Genomic DNA, 21,231 nt, shown 5'->3' with positions numbered 1-21,231 from the left:
ATATAGATTAAAATGTGTAGGTACACAAAATAATATGATGACTGTATTTGTCACCTCAGACTGCCATAACAAAATACCACAGCCTGGATGGCTTAAATAACAGAAATGTATTTTCTCACAATTCTGGTGGCTGGAAGTCCAAGAACAGGGTGGTAGTGTGGTTGGGTTCTGGTGTGAGCCTTCTTTCTGGCTGCAAATGCCTGCCTTCTTCCATGGGAGAGAGGGAGACAGAGACAGAGATTCTTCCTCTTATAAGACTATGGTCCTATTGGATTAGGGCCCCACACTTATGACCTCATTTAACAGTAATTACCTCCTAAAGACCCTATCTCTAGGTACAGTGGGGTTTAGGGCTTTAACATGTGAATTTTGGAGGGACACGATTCAGTCCATAGCATTTCAGCCCAAGTTCCCCAACCCAGATTCATGTCCTTATTACAGAAAAAAATACATTTATTCCATCCCAATAGCCCCCCAATTCTTAACTTATTCTGGGATCAACTCTAAAGTCTACAGTCTGAAGTCATATCTAAATATCATCTAAGTAAGATATGGTTGAGACTTGAGGTATGACTCATCCTGAGGCAGAATTCCTCTCCAGCTGTGAACAGTAAAACCAGACATGTTATGTGCTTCCAAAATACAATGGCAGATAGGCAGAGGATAGATATTCCCATTCCAAAAAGGAGAAATTAGATGGGAGGAAAGGACGACAGATTCCAAGGAGGTCTAAAATCTAGCAAGGCAACTATTGAACTCATTTGGTTCAATATTTTGTAAGACCCCCCCACCCCAAGGCACTGGGCAGGGTCATGTTGGCCCCCTGAAACTGGAAAGATGGTCCCACTCTTTGAAATGGTGGCAGAAACAGCTTTGCCCCTAGGCCTGTGGTGGGAGTGACAGTGAACAATTCAGTACTTGGCAATGATTTTTTAGATACATACACATCTGACACATATTAAACAAAATAGAGTGGGTACCTCTAGGAAAGGAGGAAAATAGGAATGTGAATGGGGGTAAAGAGAAAAAAAATATTAAACAAGGATGAGACCTTGCATGAAGCTGTGATCATAGTATGCAATAAACAGAGAAGTAGGGTTAACTCACTAACTGCACTTGAAGTCCAAAGAGAAAAAAATGAATCTAGCTTCCCTCTCTTTAACCTTGTACCTGAATAATTAGTTACAGCTCATAACAATTCTCCTTGTATGACCTTCTGCCATGGAAATTGAGAAAACAACTCCTATGATATGTTGATGTGTTGGCTAGATTTTGACTTTTCCAGATGAGCCTTAAGAAATAAGTGGATTTATTTATGGAAGAAAAAAAAAGAACATATAAATGTTAATTAGCCCAAAAGGAAAAAGAGGCAAAGGGGAGATTCTATCTACAGCTGAACTCATTTGGTTATTTGGCAGGAAGTGGGAAAGGCACTGCGGAAGGGAGAATAGGGTTTCCATTTGGTGACTGGTTCCTCAGGGTTCACCTTGCTCTGCGTTGGCTTGTGGGAGGCACGTTTTGGTTCTAGTTTGACGCCCAGGCCAGGGATGTCTCTCCTGCCTCAGAGTGCTGAGCTTGGGAATGTCCTTGAGCACCTTACTGAGCACTTGGCTGGGACTGACTGACCAGAGCAGTTTTCCAAGAAGCCTTGGCTCTGCCTGGAATTATGACAGGAGCAGCATCTGAGTGAGTGTGAGTGGCCTCTAAAATGTCAAAGAGAATTAAATACTCTATTTTCATAATAAAACACCATTGTAGTTGAATTCCAGCCTCACATCTAGAGCATGTACATTTTTCTAAAAACAGAGAAGGATATTGTTACCTCTTTTTACTCCCAGCACACTAACAAATTTTTGTACTTTTTTCCAAATACAAGGTTCTAATTTTTTATTAATGCTCAGACTCAGCTATCTAGTCTAAGCTCACCATATTTGGGAAGTCCGTCTTTTCTATGGCTCTCCTTCATTTTGAAAATCTCTGCTTTGTTTGGTCTGAGGAAGAGTATCTTTGTTTCTCATTCTGAGATTAAGACATACTGATTTATTTCTGTGGTTCATGGGAGATTTGGTGTTTATTTCTTCCTTAATTGCATACACTGTTCATTAACTTCTAACAAGAAGCATAAGGAAGAAGCATTAAACAAGAAATTTAATGGCATAATATTATTTAGCAACCATGCTTATTTGTGTTTGGGGGCATACAAATGAATTAAACATTATTTGCTAAGAAATAAACAGTGGTACAGGAAAAAATAATGAAATTTCTGGAATAGGTTCAGGGTAAGCCACCTCCCCCCGCCCCCTGACACTCAGTTATAAGTTTTACATGCAATTTTCTTTGCAGGGAATTATGTGTCAGGATTTTAGATCTGTGATCTAACTCTCTCATCTCCTTACTTCTGAATAGGAGTTAGAAAATTATGTGGCAACCAAACCAAAGTTGAGGATACAACTTGAACTTCCAATTTCCTTGGACTTTAGAATTATAGCAAATTCAGAAAGTAAAAAATGGACACAATAGAACCTGTTTTCAGTAAGAATATGAAAAGTTTGATTTGGGGGCATGTGGAGCTTCAGCTGTCCATGGAATCTTTCAAGTGTCCCTGTAGTTAAGCTAGAGCAATTGGCTCAACAGGATGGAGTGTGGAAAAGAAGTTCTATTTTGGGAGTCATTGGTGTGGTTTTTTGAGCTATTATGTGTCAAACAGTATTGCGCATATATTAATTCATTTTATAGATGGGAAACTCAGGCACAGAAAGGTTGAGTAAATTGCCTGAGGTCCCAGAGCTGGTAAAAGGCAAGCTGGGATTCAAACCCAAATAGTTATTGAGAAGCTTTGTAGTTATCAATGAACTTGTGGGAACAACAACAACAAAAAATCCTAAAGGGACAGAACATATAGAATTGAAATCTATAGAATTGAAGTGACTGTTCTTTAGACCTACCAACCTCTACTTTCTATTTTGCTTGGTATTTACAATGGAAGGTGTTTCTTAAGCTTTGTGCCATGCTATGACATAGTTTGAGTTGGTGATGTATTTTATTGATCTACTAAAAGGACAAATCAAATTTAGTTAAGGAATACAAGGGCTTGGGGTGTCTGCGTGGCTCAGTTGGTTAAGCTCTGCCTCTTGATCTCAGCTTAAGTCTTGATCTCAGGGTCACGAGTTCAAGCCCCACATTGGGGTCCAAGCTCCTTAAATTTTTTTTTGAACAGAGAGAACCTGGCATAATGTCCTAATACCAGACTAGATACGTCTTTCTAATAACACATTGGAGAAGTAAGAGCGCTCCAGTATGAACTCCATATAGTAGTAAGTAATCTTGACATGCATCATCAGAGAAATTTCCTAAATCAGATTGATGGGATGAAGAAGGTAATTCTGCAACATGAATAATAATGCTTTTTCCATGCTGTTGACAATCTTTGTAAGGCAGTGCTGGTGAAAAATTCATCTTCCACAATCACATGAGTTCATCAAATTTGCTAGATTTAGGTGAATCGGTATCGGGGCCATACCAGCCCTTTGAATGTGCCTTGGATAAATGGATCCTTCCACCGTGACAGGTCAACAAATGTAACTTTTCCCATTTCTAAACTTTGGTAGAAATATTCTAAATACTTGGAGCCTAATATCGCACTTCTACCTCTGTCTTGAAGGCCTGCTTTTGCCCACACTAGGGATAGGAAGCAAACCTCTTTGTTCCTCAAACTTTTGTTATTGTTTTTATTTGCCTTCTTATTGGCACCCACACCAATGTATTACCAGGACAGGCTGTACAATGTCAGTGAGAAACTGATAAGGACATATATTGAACCAATAAATTGTCAAAAGCACTACAGTCCCTATTCAGCATTCTCCATTCTAGTTTCCAGAGGAGGTATCTCTCATCATATCAATCCTAGGCAGGAGGCTGGGGAATACTGGGCATTTCCATTCTAGGCTAAATAGACTAAAGATCTATTTGGATACTAAATCTGTTTCAATTTTAGGAGGAGTTGTTACCAATTGCTTTTCAGTGGATTTTTAAGGTTCTTTTGCTGGCGATTATTACCTTTTGTTTACAGAAATCTTAATCATTTTTTCCCCAAGGATTTGAGAATGAATAGGTGTTCTTAATAACATTTCTTAATTAAATAACACTTAGAAGTAAAAATCTAGATTAAATCACTGACACATAGAGTCCTAGAAACGAAGACCATCAAGATAATAACAAATCAAAAGGCACAAAAGCCTCTGGCCTCCATAGTGGTACTAAAATAAACCCAGCTTAGTGGTTTTCATTGGATTCAATTCTTCAGCTCTATGATTTCCAATATTTCATTTTTTCAAGAGTCTGGTAACAAATATCTTAACAGAAGAAAATATAATTTTTCCCTTAAAGGACCTTTAGGCTTGACAGAAAACTTTGTAACTTTGGAATCTCTATTAGCAGTTATGGATAGCACAGGAATGTGATAGTTATGGATAGCACAGGAATGTGATTTAAACAACAGCAGCAATAATATTTTTAATCTCCTAGATTCTATCTTTCCAGAGAAGTATACCTTTCCCCCACATTCTCCACTTTGTTATCAATTCTACTCTTCATCTCAGATTTGTGGTGGTGATATTTTCCCTTTGCTCCATTTAATTTAATTTTAACTTCATGGTAAAGTTAATAAAAGAAGAAAAATAATAAAATAATAAGTGTTTATTATTACTAATATGGGCTTAGTGCTGGGGATTGGTGATATGGTTAAGACATGTCATCTAATTGGAGAGAAGAGATATACCTGTCTGTATTAGTTATGGCGGGTTATCACAAATGGATCAGAGTGTTATGTCTCAAAAATGATAGAAGTTTATTTCTTCCTCAGGGAACTGTTTATTGTTGGTTGTTCTGTGATGGCGGAAGGCCTCTACTCCATGCAGTCATTCAGGAAACCAAGCTGATGGAAGCTCTGCCATCTCCAACTAGTTGTTCTGGTCATCTTTGACACCACTCAAGCTTTGGGAAGTGGGGATAGCATGGAAGGGCTCAGGAGGTTGTGCCAGTCTAGCCCAGCAGTGGCATATATCATTTCCACCCTTTTCCCATTGGAAAGAACATAATCATTTGGCTACCTAACTGTGAACGCATCTAGGAATCATGGAGGAAAGGGAGAATGGATTTTAATGGACAATAACAGTCTCTGACATGAAATCTGGGAGAGGCAAGAGTGATAAAACAGCAGATGAGTATATGCCACGGTAGAGGGTGGCAATAATTTTTTTAAGTGTATTTAGAAGCTCAGAGAAGGTAGATGTCAGTGTGGAACAAAGTCATTGGGAAGAGATGGGACATGATGGAACAGAAGATAAACTGGATAAATGAAGACAAAAGATGAGAAGGGGGAGGGGATGTCTTTCCTTCGTTTTTCCAATCTTCCTCCTTTTTAAGGAGAATCTCTCTTTTCCTTTACAATGTCTTTAATGACAATGTCATAAATCCTGTGACTCTGCCTCTTTTTGATAACACTTTGATCATCCCACTCAGACTTTTCCTAATTTCCTCCTCTTTGTTTTTCTTCTGCACAGATTACTACACAGGCATGAACACACACACACACACACACTCAATTACCTTGCAAAACTTGCCTTTGTTTTGTGCACACCTCTGATCTCTACTTGATGATCTATTGCCTAATGATTAAAACAACTTCCCTTTCTTTACATGCCAGGTAGGCACTGTGTTAGGGACTTTGAGTACAAAGATAAAGAAAACAGAGTTCTTGCCCTTGAGAAACATACAGCAGGGAAGCTAATCACCTAATTCTTTTTGTTGTTGTTGTTGTTTTGTTTTTTTTTTAAAGCTTTTTCTATTTATTTGTCAGAGAGAGAGAGCACAAGCAGGGGGAGTGGCAGGCAGTGGGAGAGGGAGAAGCAGGATCCCTGCTGAGCAAGGAGCCTAATGTGGGACTCAGTCCCAGAACCCTGGGATTGTGACCTGAGCCGAAGGCAGTCACTTAACCAACTGAGACACCCAGGCATCCTATAATCACCTAATTCTTGAACCTCATCTAATTTGGATCCTTGCTCTAATTTGTGTGTCTGGTAAACTAGATATTATTTTCATTTTGTTGATAAAGAATTTGGAAACCATCGTTTAACTGACTTCCACAAACTTAGGCATCTATACAGATAGTGATAGAACTTTTTCCCCCTATTGGATCCTACCCTGCTACTGTTCCAAATCACTCAACTTCCTCTTTATGTTCTCTGTGTTGGTTCCTTGCTCATCTCTATCTATAATATGTCCAGTAATTAAAATGATATAGTTCTTACAGTCGGCCCTTTATTTCTATAAATTCACTCCATCCTTATATTTTCTTATAGTCTCAGCTGAAATATTTCTACTTCAATTTTTAATTGAAGAAAAATAATACATGCAAAATAATAAGCATATTTTAAAATATGAAGAAGTAACTTCTGAAATGGAATCAATATTTATCAATTAAGAGCTTTGTGGGAAATTTAGGAGTTGGGAATTTAGTAGAGAAATGTACTGTATTCTTGCCAAAATTATGAAGTAGTGAAATGGACTCACTTATGTTCCCCCTCAGTTCCTCAAGAGAGGCATCCATCCATTTCTTTTCAACAATGCAGTTCTTGTAGGCCTACTATATGTAGCTACTGTTTGGGTGCTGAGAATACAAAGACACAGATTCTGCCCTGGAAGGGGAAGGCAACTGAACCAAAAATTACAGAACAGTATCCCTCTGCTGCCCAGAGTCTCCTGTTACAAGGTTAGATCCAAGTCTGACTCCCCAGGACAGTAAACCAGGCCCTGGATCTTTCACTGTCTATTTACTCTATCTGGAAGTGATTTTTCTCTCATACGGAACATAGATCTCATAATCTGAAAAGGTGTCACAAGCTAAAACTAGAAACAAACAGCCTACCAAAAACAAAAGGGTTAAGATGAATTCATGTATGACATCCACAGTTGGTTCCAAATGGAGACTAAGACACCTCTAACTTCTGAAAGTGATGACAAGAACAGCCATGGCCTTCCATGTTCCTTTCGAATCACTGCAACCAGGAAAATATTGTGTGGTATAGAGAGGGACAAAAGAAAAAAATAAGTGAGTTTGGAATACAGCTCAGTATGTTGGGCTTCCATACTGGGAAACTTAACTGACTTTTTTTTTTCCTAGTTGTGATCTGAGGACACTTTGAAATTACCATGGAGATAAAATTATGCAAAAAAGAAAAGAATACTTTTGAGAAAAATTGCAAGATTGCTTAATTATCTGCACTATGCATAGACTTGAATAGTCTCTTTATTGGAGTATTTCCTCAAAGAAGGGAAATAAAACCTGAACGGAAAGATGAAAAAAGGGACGTATTTGAACTGATAAATCTAAATGCAAATGGTAACAACAACATAGCCTTAAAAAGATTGTTTCCTTGTAAGGCCTTAAGTTTTACAGTTGGTTGAATGTTTGTCCTGTTAGTGTACTCCCATGCTTTTCTTTCCCAGACACCCAGACCTCCCAGCGCCCGTGTCTACATTCCATTTGACTAGATTTAAAATGCTAATGGATAAAGCTTCTGGATTCTGGACCTGGCAGACTTTTTTTTAATCTTTTCTGATAAAACATTGAAAAACACCACCAAGGTCTTCCAAAATAGGACACGTGGTAAATACATTCCATTTTCTACCACACTGCAACTGCAATGTAATATGACTAGCCATAGCATTGTAGATCAGTTTTATATTATCCTATATTCTATCCAATGGTTTTTAAAAATATATTTATTCATTTGAGAGAGAGAGAGAGCATGAGCGGGGGTAGGGGCAGAGAGAGGAAGAAAAACCCAAGCAGACACCCCACTGAACACGGAACCGGACTTGGGGCTCAATCCCACAACCCATGAGATCATGATGTGAGCCAAAATCAAGAGTCAGATGCTTAACCAACTGAGCCACCCAGGCACCCCTTCAGTGTTTTTTGTTTGTTTGTTTTTAAATAAACTTTATGTCCAAAGAACTGTAAAATTCATGACATGACACCTGTGGATATGACAGTGAGGTCCTAGTGAACTAGGAGTCACCATGTAATTCCCAGGATTTGAGGAGTTAGCTCTTCCCTCTATGGAATATTACAGTAGAGTACACTATTTAGGGATATGGGCAAACTAATGGATTTGGCAGTTCTCACTTTTCCCCTTGGTCAAGTTCTAAATGCAAATAAGAGGCCCCAAAGCAGTCTCAAGTTCCTGAGACACTGCATAAGGACGCTTCATAGTCAGCATAAGAGCATATGCATCGCCTAATAATGGAACAAACTATCCGGTTGCCAAGTTCTATCTGGGCTGCTCAGATTTTGACCCCAAATACTGTTCATTTGGTTTTAATTCTCTCTGTACCAGATATACCAGGGAGAATGGGAGATTCAGAATGAAACAGACTTGTATTTCTGCCACATAATGAATCAAGAACTTCTTTGGAAGCAAATTTTGAAGTTGTTGATTATAAGAAAGAGCAAGGAGAGGGACAATGATATGCCACTCATTATGCAGAGATTTTACCAAACTCATAAGGGGGCTTCTCAGCCCAGTTTCTTCTTTCAGGCAAGGCCACCATTTGAGCTTCATTACACAGTGTTTAATCTCTGTCCTTGAAGTTCACAAATTAGCTTGCTCTGTGATTTCCTCCCTGTGACAGCCTCTGGCTGTGTTTTTACTGCCTTAACAGCTACCGGCAGGCAGCTTGTCTCCCACATTCACTACAAAGTAAACAGGAATTTGGTCCCAGGGTAATTGGCCGCTCTCCAGCATAAGAATGCAAGTTATTCATGAGCATTGTGGACTGGCTTCTGCTTTACCCAGACTGTTTTCACTAGAGAGCACAAGGACAAAAAGAGTTGTGAAGGTTTTGAATCTTGAGGATTATTCCTTTCAAATCTGTGATGACCTGTGATTCTTCTCCCCAACTACTTGCTAATCTTCCCCCACCTCTTCTACCATCTTTCATTTCATGATGACTACTGGAAATTTACCAAGGAAGCTGCCATGAAATTATGTATTTTTTTTTTCAGAAATACAACTCACTCAATAAACACATATGGGTGCACTGTATTTTGGAGAAAGAATATGTTTGCAAAGCTTTTATTTATTTATTTTAAAAGATTTTATTTATTTGAGAGAGAGAGTGAGAGAGAGAGAGAACAGACCCAGATGAGGGGTAGAGAAGCAGACTCCCCACTGAGCAGAGAGCCTGACTTGGGACTTGATCCCAAGACTCTGGCATCATGACCTGAGCTGAAGGCAGACACTTAACCAACTGAGCCACTCAGGTGCCCCCCCCCCTTTTTTTTTTTAAGATTTTATTTATTTGAGAGAGAGAGTGAGTGAGAGTGAGGAGAGAGAGAGAGAGAACAGTGCAAAGCTCTTAAAATTAAATCTTCATGAGAATGTGGGAGTAAATGTCAAAGGAATTTGTGAGTACCTAGTTTAAAGATAATCCAAAACAAACTTTAAGAAAACAATGGAGAAAAAGACTTGTGGTTTCAAGGATAAGAGTAAAATATCCTTTGAAATTTGAGTTGGTGAATACTAGATTTAGAGTTTATAAAAAATTAAAAGATTTAAACAAAATCAAAAAAGGCAAAAAGAGTCACCCATTCATCGTGGTTGGGAGAAAGTAAAAGTAAGAGTTCTAGGCCCCTTTAAGGTAGGACACATAAAAGACTTTGGTCTTTTATTTTACTTGAAAGTTCATACTTTAACACTGAATACCATGTTTTCTAAATTCTGCCATGAAGGATGGCAACTAACTACAAGACTCCAATATTTGAAATTATAGTCCTAAACTCTATTTAGCAGAGACACTAACAATTGTTTGAGATTTGAGAAAAAGAAAAATTTGTTAATTCCTTCAGTTCACTCAAAGCCATACAATGAATGGCAAAGGACAAAATATTTAATACATTATATGCTGTGATTTATTTAAATATTCATTATTGTTTGCTGGAAACCTGAAGGGAAAGGTTTTATTTTTGGGGAATATAATTTATAAGCTGATCAATTCTTTCCTTTTTTTCAATTCCCAATCAGTGTGTGGTACAATATCTCTTTCCTTGATTATGAGTCGACCTTTGGTTTGGCACCTGCCAGTTGTGCCCAGCCTTCTGAAATAGACACATGGAGACTTGGAAAGGTCTGTTTTTATTAGATGTGTGGAGTATCGTATTAGCTAACTTTAGCATGCCCCCTGCAGCTTTGAAACTCAGTATGTTTCATAGATCAAACACTTGCATTCCAGACACGGGAGCTCTAAAGTTGTATACTGTATGATTTTTGCCCTCAAGGAGTCCTCAGTCCAGTGGAGAATCTAGACACACAAACAAGCATTGAAGATAAAATCTAAGAGTGATAAAGAGGAATGTGGGAAACTGCCATGGAAACACTGATGAAAAAGCAATTTCTCCTGGAAGGGAGATTGGTGAAGGCCAGTCTTGGAGAGAAGGTAATACCTGAGCAGGGTCTTGAAGCATGTGTTGGAAGGCGGAAGGAGGGGTAGAGGAAGGTGTTTCAGGCAGAGCGGCAGTGTGGACAGAGGCGTGCGGTGTGAAGGCACATGGGACTTCTGCCCAGTGGTGAGGGGAGGATGGCTGGAGCAAGAGGTCTCCTGTGCGAAGGGCATCTGTGTACAAGTTACACAGTTTGGACTTTGTTCTGGAGACAGGAATCTTCAGAGAAAATGACATAATCAGATCCAGGGGCCATCTGGGATTTTACATGTGAGGAATCCAAGCATTTGTTAAATGCTTATAAACCAACCTAAATGTAGAAATGGATACATATACTGATTTGTACATTTGGGTAATGGATTAGTACAAGCCAATTATTCCTTAGAGATTAAGAAAGTTCTTAGTAATTAAAACCCTTTGCCTTGGATATGTGAAGAGCAGGTAAAACTAACCAGGGTTAGCATGTGTCTCATGAATACCAGCTTGAGCCCAGATTAGACCTGTCAGTGGTCAGACCCTGTCTCTTCAGAGCAGCGACAATGGCATCAGAAGACCCAGGTGTGAGTTCCAGGGTCTCATCACAGCCGCCCAGCCAGCTGTGCAGTCTTTGGCAAGACACTCGACTTCTTTGAGTCTCAATTGTTTTACCTATAAAATGGGGGAGATAATTATATCTACTTATCTCAGAGGATTATAGAATTAAAGGAGCTAAATTAAATTAGTTAAATAAGCTAAATATAAGCAGAATTTTTTGGAAATTGTAAAGCATCACATACAAAAAAGTTTGGGATTATGGCTATACTATCAAAAGTGGAAGTCCATTTGATTATCATACCAATAACGAAAACAATGTATTGAAAATTTGTTTTGTGGCAGCAACGTTCTAAGTTCTTCACATATGTGATCTCATCTAACCCTCATAACAATCCTGTAAGGGAGGTTTTTACAGAGAAGGAAACTGAGGCATGGCAAGGTTTAGAATTCTTGAGCAATAGAGCCAGAAGTCAGACCCATGCTTTCTGGACCACAAGCCTCAGCTCTTCACCACTCCCTCTCAATCAGTCTTTAAAAAAAATGCTTGCTTCTTGCTTTAAAGTCTGGGCAACTGACAAGAGATCATCAATATATGGTCATGGTAAAACTACTAAGCTAAAGCTTATGAGTGTTCCTTCTCACTTTCAGAACTAGGACTCCAGAGATGGGAATAGAAAATGGGACCTCTTGCCCTTTATTCCATCTAAGACAAGCTATTATTGTTGACTACAAATATAATATGCTGTGAGTTTTTGTTGTCAACCTATGACTCAAGGAAGAATTTAATATGGATGTCATTTTTTCAAGGAGGCAAAACCATACAGTCTTTCAAATTATGTTTTCTATATTTTGTCCTTTAAAGACAACATAACTCAAGAATAAGGGAGCACAGAAAGCCTGGAATGCTTGTTCCTAGTCCCCTTCTCCCATAGCTACAGGTCCAGCTCCTTTAAAGAGTGGGTAAAAAGAGGATTGTTTGTCTCTTTCAGGTCCATGAGATACTGAGGAAACTAAAAAAAAAAAAAAAATACAGCTGGTTTTCCACCATGTTGCTGAGCATTCAAAGACATTATATAAATTGAATTTTTACTCTAGTAGTGTTGAAGCTTTTAAAAGGGTTGGGATACAAGTAGTTATATTTAAGATACAGATATATTAGAAACCTGGCTTGGTTTATTCACTGGGTTAAATTGAATCCAGTATCTGTTGTTTGTTAATGCAAGTCTTGTTGCATCTCCTAGGGATAATCTCAATGGCTTCTATCCCATCTTCCTCTAAATGGGTGTTGATGCTCTAGCAGTGACCCTGGGGACTGGAACAGATGGTCTCAACCAGCCATGGTTTCTGCGCCTAAGCAGCAGATGGCAGAATTGAGCTTGACTTTTGTCATTCTTCTCACCTGTCTTCTTTGGTGAGGTTGAAGTACTCTCAAGCAACTCCTTAAAATAGCTTTATTTTTTTAATCAAAAGTAATTTGATTTGTTTCTTTATTCTGTTGGAATTTCATTATATTGCCTACTGTATAATACTTTTTAAAAAAGCTTATGGTAACTCTAGTGCATTTCTACCTCTCGCTTGGAGGTTTTCTACCCTAAAAAGGGGCACCATCCTCATAATTTTTCTTCTGTCCAATGTCATTAAAATTTTCTATTTACCTTCTCCTTCTTCATGTAGTAAATCTAAAGATGAACACCAGAAGATTTTCTTTATGTCCTTCAAATCATTCAGAGAGCTCAACTGGTCTTAAGACTGTAATGAAAACTCCTGCCTCCAAAATAAGTTGAGAACTAAAGTATACTCTGTTGAAGGAGGAAGGATCCTTCTGATGTGGTTTTGAGAAAGCTAGTGTTTTAAAGGACCTGCAACTTGAAGCCAAGGAGAGACTCTGAGGACAAACTATAGGAGTTGAGTGAGGAAGAAGAAATGGAACTTTGTTAAAACAGGAATTTGAAAGCCAGATATTTGGTAAGAGTACCGTGGAAAAAGCCAGAAGCCAGTTGGCTCAATTTTGTTAGGAAAGGCTGGAAAGCGGAAAATGGATATTTCATAAAATCTTCCACTAGTGTAGGGGGCCATGACTGGGAGTTATATATCCCCCAAAAGCAGGAACCAGCTTAACCAGTTCTCCATGAGAACTTCTTGAGATCACAAGGGCTTAATAATCAATGTGTATTCTAGAGAGACTCTATAACTGAACACTTATTACTTTAGCAATTAGTAGAACTAACTGAAGTCTCTTAAACTGGTTTAGGGGTAGAATAATGGGTAGAAATAAATTGCAAAAGATTGACACTGAGTGAAACCGAAACAAACCGTCAATTGGTTTACTTATCCATGAAATATAGACCCGATATTTCCTCGTGTCAGTAGAAAATATGTGCTTTTCAACTTACTGACTGATGAAATATTTTATGAAAGATGCTAGGTGAGGAAGGATATTTGAGGAAACCAAAAGGTGGAAGGCACAGGTATCAAAGTGAGGATAGCCAAACAACTAGAGAATTTTTGTTCTGAGACTACCCAAGACCGATTTCTTCCAAAGAATTTATATGATAAAATCCAAAATTAGTAGTTGAATTATTCTACTGCCCACCTGTCACCTTCCTGCCTTCCTTTTTTTTTTTTTTCTTTCTTTCTCTCTCTTTCTTCCTCTTCATCAATGTCTGTATATTTGCCAGTAGGGATACATGGAATATTAAAACTTAGTATATGCTCTTCACATTTCCCTTTCCAACATGAGAAGTTATCTGTCGCCAATCAAGCATGCTGCATGTCTACACTAAATTACAGTTGAGAGAGACCCTTCATAGCTGCTGCCCTCAGTCCTATTGAGGCAGGCAGTTATTGGATCTCATTTTTCAGACAATGAAACTGAGGCTCAGGATTACAAGATGATTCATCGAAAGTTTCACAACTGATATATGGCTTGACTTCTTGCTTGAGCTCTATCTAGGTTCGCATACCTAACAGCCCCCTGGTGTTTCGATTTGAATGTCTCGTTGACATGACAAACTTAATGTGTAAAACAGAAGCTTTAATCTTTCTTTGTCCCCCTCCACAGTTTCTTCCTGCTTCCGTTTTTATCACTCAGTAAATCCCACTACATTAAACAGTTGCTCAACCCATAAACCTAGGAGCATTCCCTGGCTATGTCTTTCTTTCCTTTTGCCTCCCATACCCAACCTATCACCAACTCCTCCGGATCCTCTCTTTAAAATATATCTCCGATCCCTCTCTCACTGTCTCTCTCTCTGTCAAATAGATAAATAAATTCTTTTAAAAAAAAATTGAAAATGACTGTGCCCTGAAGGGTGGTTAAGTTAGTGAAGGGAATTTGAGGCTCTTATTATTAAGGCATTAAATCCTAGTCAATATTAGATATTTTCACCCTCCACATCACCTTGTTAGCTAATTCTATATTTTCCTTTATTGCCTCATTCAAGTCTATATTTTTCAAAGACCTACCAGTTGGTCTTTCTACTAGCATCCACACAATTCAATTCTCTTCTTTTCAAATTACTTTTAATTTGAGGTTAAGAGAACCACTTTTTCCTTTAACCCATGTTGCATCACAAAATTTAGGAAAGAGTAGCTTCCCATATAGAGGAGGTATAAATAGAGGTACCATTTATTAAGGAGAGGCTATGTAACAAACAAAAAGAATACACCATCTCAACCCTCACAGTAATTTTGGAATGGAGGTGTCATTGTTTCTATTTGTATTAGTTACTTACTGTTGTGTAGCAAAGCCCCCCAAAACTTAGCAGCTTAAAACAACACACTTTATTTAAGTCATAGTTTCTGTGGGTCAGAAATGCAGGCATGGCTTAGTTGGGTCCTGTTTCAGGGTCTCTCACATGCTAGACTAAGGTGTTGGCCAACAATGCAGTCATCTCAAGGATCATCTAGGGAAGGGTACACTTCCAAGCTTCTGGTAAATTGTGCTTCTGCCTCACATGGCGATTAGCAGGCCTCAGATCCTCACTGGCCATTGGTCATAGATAGGGAGAGAGGGAGAAAGGGAGAGAGAGAGAGAGAGAGAGAGAGAGATGGAGGGAGAGAGAGAATGAATATGGGAGTTTTGTCCATAACCTAATCTTATAAGTGATACATCATGACTTCTGCCATATTCTATATTCTACTCATTAGAAGCAATACACTAGGTCCAACCAACCCATGAAGGGAGGAGACTTCCCAAGGGTATGAATACCAGGAGGTCATCACTGGTGGCTATTTTAGAGGCTGCCTACTGCACATTGTACAGAGAGAGAGTGAGATAAGTTAATGGTGAGATTGGGAGTCAAACCCAAGTGTGTTTGACCCAAAACCCACATTCTTTCCACTGCATTTTGAGGCTATATGATATCCAACAAATGATTGTTGATGAAGATGATTCTACCATCACAAATTTGTGCTATAAAATAGAACCAGGTATTTCTCATACCCATAGACTAAACTACTAAACTTGGCTATTCATTTAACAATGACCTACCTTTGTTCTGAAGAAATGTCTAGTTAGATCATCACTATAGTAGAAAATCATAAGCAACAATGCCGAGAGCACAACCTAAGAGCAGGGACTATGACATGCAAGAAAGACATCTAATTATTACTGCAGAATCATAGGAAGGTTGATATGGCTTCTGTCCAGATAAATACTGTTGAGGAGGAGAAAATTTTTCTCTGCCCTTTAGATTCTTAGGCTGGGAAATTGATATAAGATAGATTGACAGAAGAAAAACACATTTAATTCCATACATATTGGAGCCCCATAAGAATATGATAGCCATAGGCAATCAGGCAATTAAGGCTTATATGCCATCCTAAGCTAAGGAGAAGGGGGTAGGGGTCTGAAACTTCAAAGGGAAGGAAGACAATTTATAGAAAGATGGCAAGAGCAAATGTTTGGTAAACAAATGTTTGCCATGCCTTGTGGAGATAATGGGACACAGACAGAATTTGATCTCCACGTCCTGCCAAGATTTCCCCCAGCTTACCACACTTAGCTTACAGTCTGTGGTTATCTCTGCCAGTAGTTCTCTTCCTGGACCAGACCTTCTTCTAAAGTCTTTTAGGCAGTTAAGGGGAAGGTAAAAAACTCATCCTGAGTCTTTTGGGTCTTGATTGACTTTGGCTCAAAGTAATCTACATGCCAAAGTGGCACATTTTGGGGAGGCTCATTTTGAACCCCTTCAGTGGTAAATTTAGTCAAAGAGTTATTGCCCCAAGTATTCAAGTATCTAATAATTTCACATATTCCTGCTTGGTTGAGAAATAAGTTTCCTAGGCCTAAGCTTATTTCCTTTATTCCTATTTTTCTGTTTAATTTTTGACTACTGCCCATTGTGCATTTTCTGCACCCTAGGTTTGGGGATAACTAATAAAGAAAAGTCACTCTCACATAATTCATTCTTGCCTTAAAAAAATAAAAATCTTTGTTAGATTTGCTCAGGTAGACAAAGGGTTGATTTAAAAAAACTATTAGATACTGAGTACCAGAAAGGACAGGGAATGACAGGCAGCCTGATCTTCACCCCTTATCTGCTTCTGATTTCTGTCTCTCTGCTTCTACTCCCAGTGGCTCTGGAGGGGGTAAACTGCCAAGCTCTTCTTCCCAGAAGTATTTCTGGCTTGAACTCCAGACATGAAAAGACTTTAGATCCCAACTGTAAAGATTATTTTTCATATCATAAAGCTAGTCCAGAGCTGCACATTTATGTCTGGCTATAAGAAGGACTTGCTGAAATAAAATGGACGTGGCATTGTTTGATGTCAACTAGATGGTCATTGATTGTCATGTACATCTGGTCATCTTTGGATTCTGGGGATGAGAATCCTAATAGATCAGCATTTTTTATTTCACAAACTTTCTCCTAACTCTTTTTTAGAACAAAAGTGACAAAAAAAAAAAAAAGGGAAGACTGCATTTTTAAAATGAACAATATTCTTTTCTACAAATAAAAACGTTTGGAAAAATATGCCATTTAGAATATGTAGTAGATTCTGAAGCTTTTTGAAGCTTCTTTGAATTCATTACAGGTCACAGAATATAAATCCCTCCCCATGAAACTTGGAGAACAGTTTGGTCCTCATAATAACCCTTCAAAGGTATCCTCTCAATGTCAAACTGCAAAGAAACTGCTCTTATCAGATCCACTGAATGGTTTCAAGATTATAGAAATAGAAGAAAGGGCAAGGATTTCATGCTAATCTTCTATTTAAATCTCATCTGGAAGAGATAGCTTCTGTGTAAGTGAAAAGAAAATTAGTGCCTTTTTCTGATAAGTGCCAAGGTACATGAGCCCTTTGTTAGTAGTAAAGACCAGAGAAACAGAATAACCACAGCCAGCTTGATGGAAGGTAACCAGCCCTGTGTAATTTGGCTTTCTTTGAATTTTCCTTTCACAAAACTGCTTTTAAAAAGCACCCCGGCAACTGTGCAGCTAAATTGCCAGGGCCTTTCTTTCTTGGACAAGAATGACTTCTGATTCATGTGACCGTCCTGAATAATAAGGGAACACACTACGCATACTTAGCTCCCATGAGGGCACTTTATCACATAGCTTTACAAATCATGATTAAGTTGGGTCGAAGAACACCTTTTCTTTCTCTGCTCAGTGAACATTCAGTGGTATATGAGATACGGTTAACTCATGGGCCGTGGAGCTTGTGTAATTCTCAGTGTTGGCCCTAATATAATTTATGTTGCCAAAAGTCCAGAACTCCCCTATTGACCAGAGTTCTTAAAAGACATAAGTCACACTGGAAGAACTGTGGTGTCTGATCCATCCATCTAGAAGGTACACATATATGTCTGTTATAAATACACACATACATATATCAAATGAGAAATACAGGTATTGCATTAACATAATGTTTACATGCCTCACTGAAACTGCCCTAATGAATTTTAAAACAGGAAGGGAGTGTGGACATACAGCCCAAAATGGCCATGTTTATGAGTACATTATCTAATTAATCCCAGAGTATTTAGTTGAGACTGTCAGTCTGCTAATTAGTGGTGGACCCCAGTTGGACTCAGCAGGCTTTTTAGTTATGGGCACAAAAGAAGTGAACTTTGGATGATTTAGGCAGAAAAGAGATTTATTTAGAAGATACTGTTGAGCTCACAACACCTTCAGAAAGGTTGGAGAACCAGGCTCAGAAAGGGGTTGGGAGCAGGTGACACTGGGCAGCAGATATCATCACATTTCCCAACCAGTCCTGCAAGGTGGCATCTGGACTCTGTGGGGTATGTGAAGCTGGTGGTACCACTTCTCTTGGAAAACTGGATTCCAGTCTGGCCTCCCTCTGCCACCAATATGGTAGAACCTCCAGGGTCTCTGCTTGTCCCTGTCATAGTGTCCTAATTTGAAATGCAAATGGGGAAACTGAGGTTACCAGGGGCTTGGGGAAGTATCTAGCTTAAGACAAAGGGACATTCTTTAAATACACAAAGGGTTTAGATGACTGGAGACCAAAACTTTGACAAACAACCACTGTTGCCAGAGCATATTAAAAGGCATTCCATACTTCTATAATAGTTCACTCAACAAAATCTGTTAAGCCACTAGAGGATCCAGAGCATAAAACCATGACTTTGATAATCTCTATCTTTCAGGATTTCTTTCTTTCTTTTTTTTTTTTTAAGGTTTTATTTATCTATTTGACAGAGAGAGACACAGCGCGAGAGGGAACACAAGCAGGGGGAGTGGGAGAGGGAGAAGCAGGCTTCCCGCCGAGCAGGGAGCCCGACGCGGGGCTCTATCCCAGGACCCTGGGACCGTGACCTGAACCGAAGGCAGATGCTTAATGACTGAGCCACCCAGGCGCCCCCCTATCTTTCAGGATTTCACAGGTTGTCAAAGCTGTACAGATATAAATTATAATAAAATAAGAACGTAGTAACAGTGTCTTAGTCCATTTGGGCTGCTATAACAGAATACCACAGACTGTATGGCTTATGAAACAAACACTTATTTCCCACAGTTCTGAAGGCTAGGCAGTTCAAGATCAAGGTGACTATGGTTCAGTGTCTGGTGAGGGCCACTTCCAAGTTCATAGACAGCATCTTTTCTTCATCTTGTATCCTCACAAGGCAGAAGGGGCCCAGGAGCTCTCTGGGGGTCTCTTTTATAAGGGCACTAATCTCATTCATGAATGCTCCATCCTCATAACCTCATCATTTCTCAAAGGCCCCACCCTCTAATGTCAATGTCATTGCATTGGGGGTTAGGATTTAACGTATGATTTGGGGGTAGGGGCACAAACATCTGGTGTATAGCACACTGGTATGAGCAAATGTCTCAAGAAATTTGTCTCTAACCCAGTAAATAAACTATATTCTTCCTGCTACCCAGGAAATTAAATAATTCTAGAATAATTTAATGGGTTAAAGTAAATTATTTAGTTATTTGTCTGCTTGGTGGTAGTTTAGAAGTTTTTCTAACAAAAAGAAAACAAAACTAGAGGGACAGATTATGTTGTATCCTTACTGGAAATAAACTCATTTTTGTCTCCAGTAGAATAAACTTCACTGTTTTTTTTTCTTCTTGTCCAATGAACATTTAAAAAGTCAGAACACTGGCTTGTACTGAATTTAACTTGGTTTAAAAATACTACACATTTGGACTTCGTTAATTCTCATTATAAAGTTCAATAATGAAGGTTAAAAGCAACTTTTATTTCCTTTTTTTCTGTACAAAAATATATGCACAATAAAGTTATCATCAGTTGTGGTCTTTGCCCAGACATATTTACTAGGAACAATTTAGAAATAAGATCAGACATGTTTTTAATACACTGAAAGGGAAAAAAACATTTTATTTACTTAAGACTGACCCATGGGAAAATTGTGCAGGGAAGTTTGCTTTCCGTGCCACTGCCCTCCCACCTCAGTGGTGGGCACTTATAAAAGCTTTCTCTCCCCCCAGGCGCCACTCTCCAGAGCCCTGTGTCATGGGTCTGACCACAACAGCTCCAGGGGTCCCTCTCTTATGTAGTGTTTGCTGCTGTTGCTACCATTATTTTTATTTAACCAATTCTATATTTTCTTTTTAAAGATTTTATTTTACTTGAGAGAGAGAGTGAGCACAAGCAGGGGGAGAGGCAGAGGGAGAGGGAGAAGCAGACTCCCTGTGGAGCAGGGAGCCTGATGCGGGACTCGATCCCAGGACCTGGGATCATGACCTGAGCCGAAGGCAGATGCTTAACTGACTGAGCCACCCAGGAGCCCCCAATTCCATAATTTTCTCTCCTGAGTTGGGCGTAAAGTGGCATTTAGCTGAAATGATAAACATATTAATTTTATAATAAATACAAAGAGGGGGGCACAGGGGAGCTCCTTAAAGTAATTATGCCCAGTGCTCTTTCTTCTGTCTTCTGATAATAAGAGTTACCATTTCCTGAATGTTTTGACAGCTTGCAAAACCCTGTATGATTCTTACGCCAACATCTATGGACAAGAATTATCACTGATGCTCCCATCATACAGATTCACGAATATCACAAGACTTCTTTAAAATCACATAGATGTTGGGGCGCCTGGGTGGCTCAGTCATTAAGCGTCTGCTTTCAGCTCAGGTCATGATCCCACGGTCCTGGGATTGAGTCCCGCATCGGGCTCCCTGCTCCGCGGGAAGACTGCTTCTCCCTCCCCCACTCCCCCTGCTTGTATTCCCTCTCTTGCTGTCTCTCTCTCTGTCAAATAAATAAATAAAATCTTTTTAAAAATAAATAAATAAAATAAAATCCCATAGATGTTGCTGGGTTTTAAATGTACATCAGTAGGATCACAAAGTCATGTATTTTCGTTAAGGAATAATTTCATTTCTGAGAACTTGGGTGCTTTTCCTCAAACGTAAGATTATTCATAATAAACTCTGTAAGTGTATATTCTTTTTTCTTTCCTTGATTTTTAAGTCTCTCCTTCATTTTTTGCTTTCAGTAGATCTCTTTCTGTTCACTTGCATCTTCTCTTATAATTCCTTTCCTTGGTATATATATAATGGTATATGATGAGCCAAATTTGGAGTAGCCATTGGCAGATCAATTTAGTTTTTATAAATAGGCACTGCCCTGTATGTCCTGGATACAAAAAACAAAAAATAAAGCAAACAAACAAAAACTCAAAACAAAACAAAAACAACACACAACAACAAAAAATCCTAACCTGTGCAATAAGTACTAAGGAAGAG

At 38.9% G+C, this 21,231-nt stretch overlaps 1 long non-coding RNA gene across 1 annotated transcript in view; it reads left to right on the top strand.

Moving 5' to 3' along the window:
* Positions 1-21,231, top strand: part of LOC115940131 (uncharacterized) — a 152,751-nt gene that overhangs the window by 79,071 nt on the left and 52,449 nt on the right. Inside the window, exon 4 of the long non-coding RNA XR_014146449.1 lies at positions 10,340-10,497. This is a non-coding gene — a long non-coding RNA (uncharacterized LOC115940131). The remainder of the gene's footprint in view (positions 1-10,339; positions 10,498-21,231) is intronic.

Source organism: Leptonychotes weddellii, chromosome 6 (assembly GCF_054177405.1).
Source record: "Leptonychotes weddellii isolate Sample4059 chromosome 6, ASM5417740v2, whole genome shotgun sequence".
NCBI lineage: Eukaryota > Metazoa > Chordata > Mammalia > Carnivora > Phocidae > Leptonychotes > Leptonychotes weddellii.
Note: the sequence above shows the minus strand (reverse complement) of the source record. Positions and strands in the feature narration are given on the sequence as shown.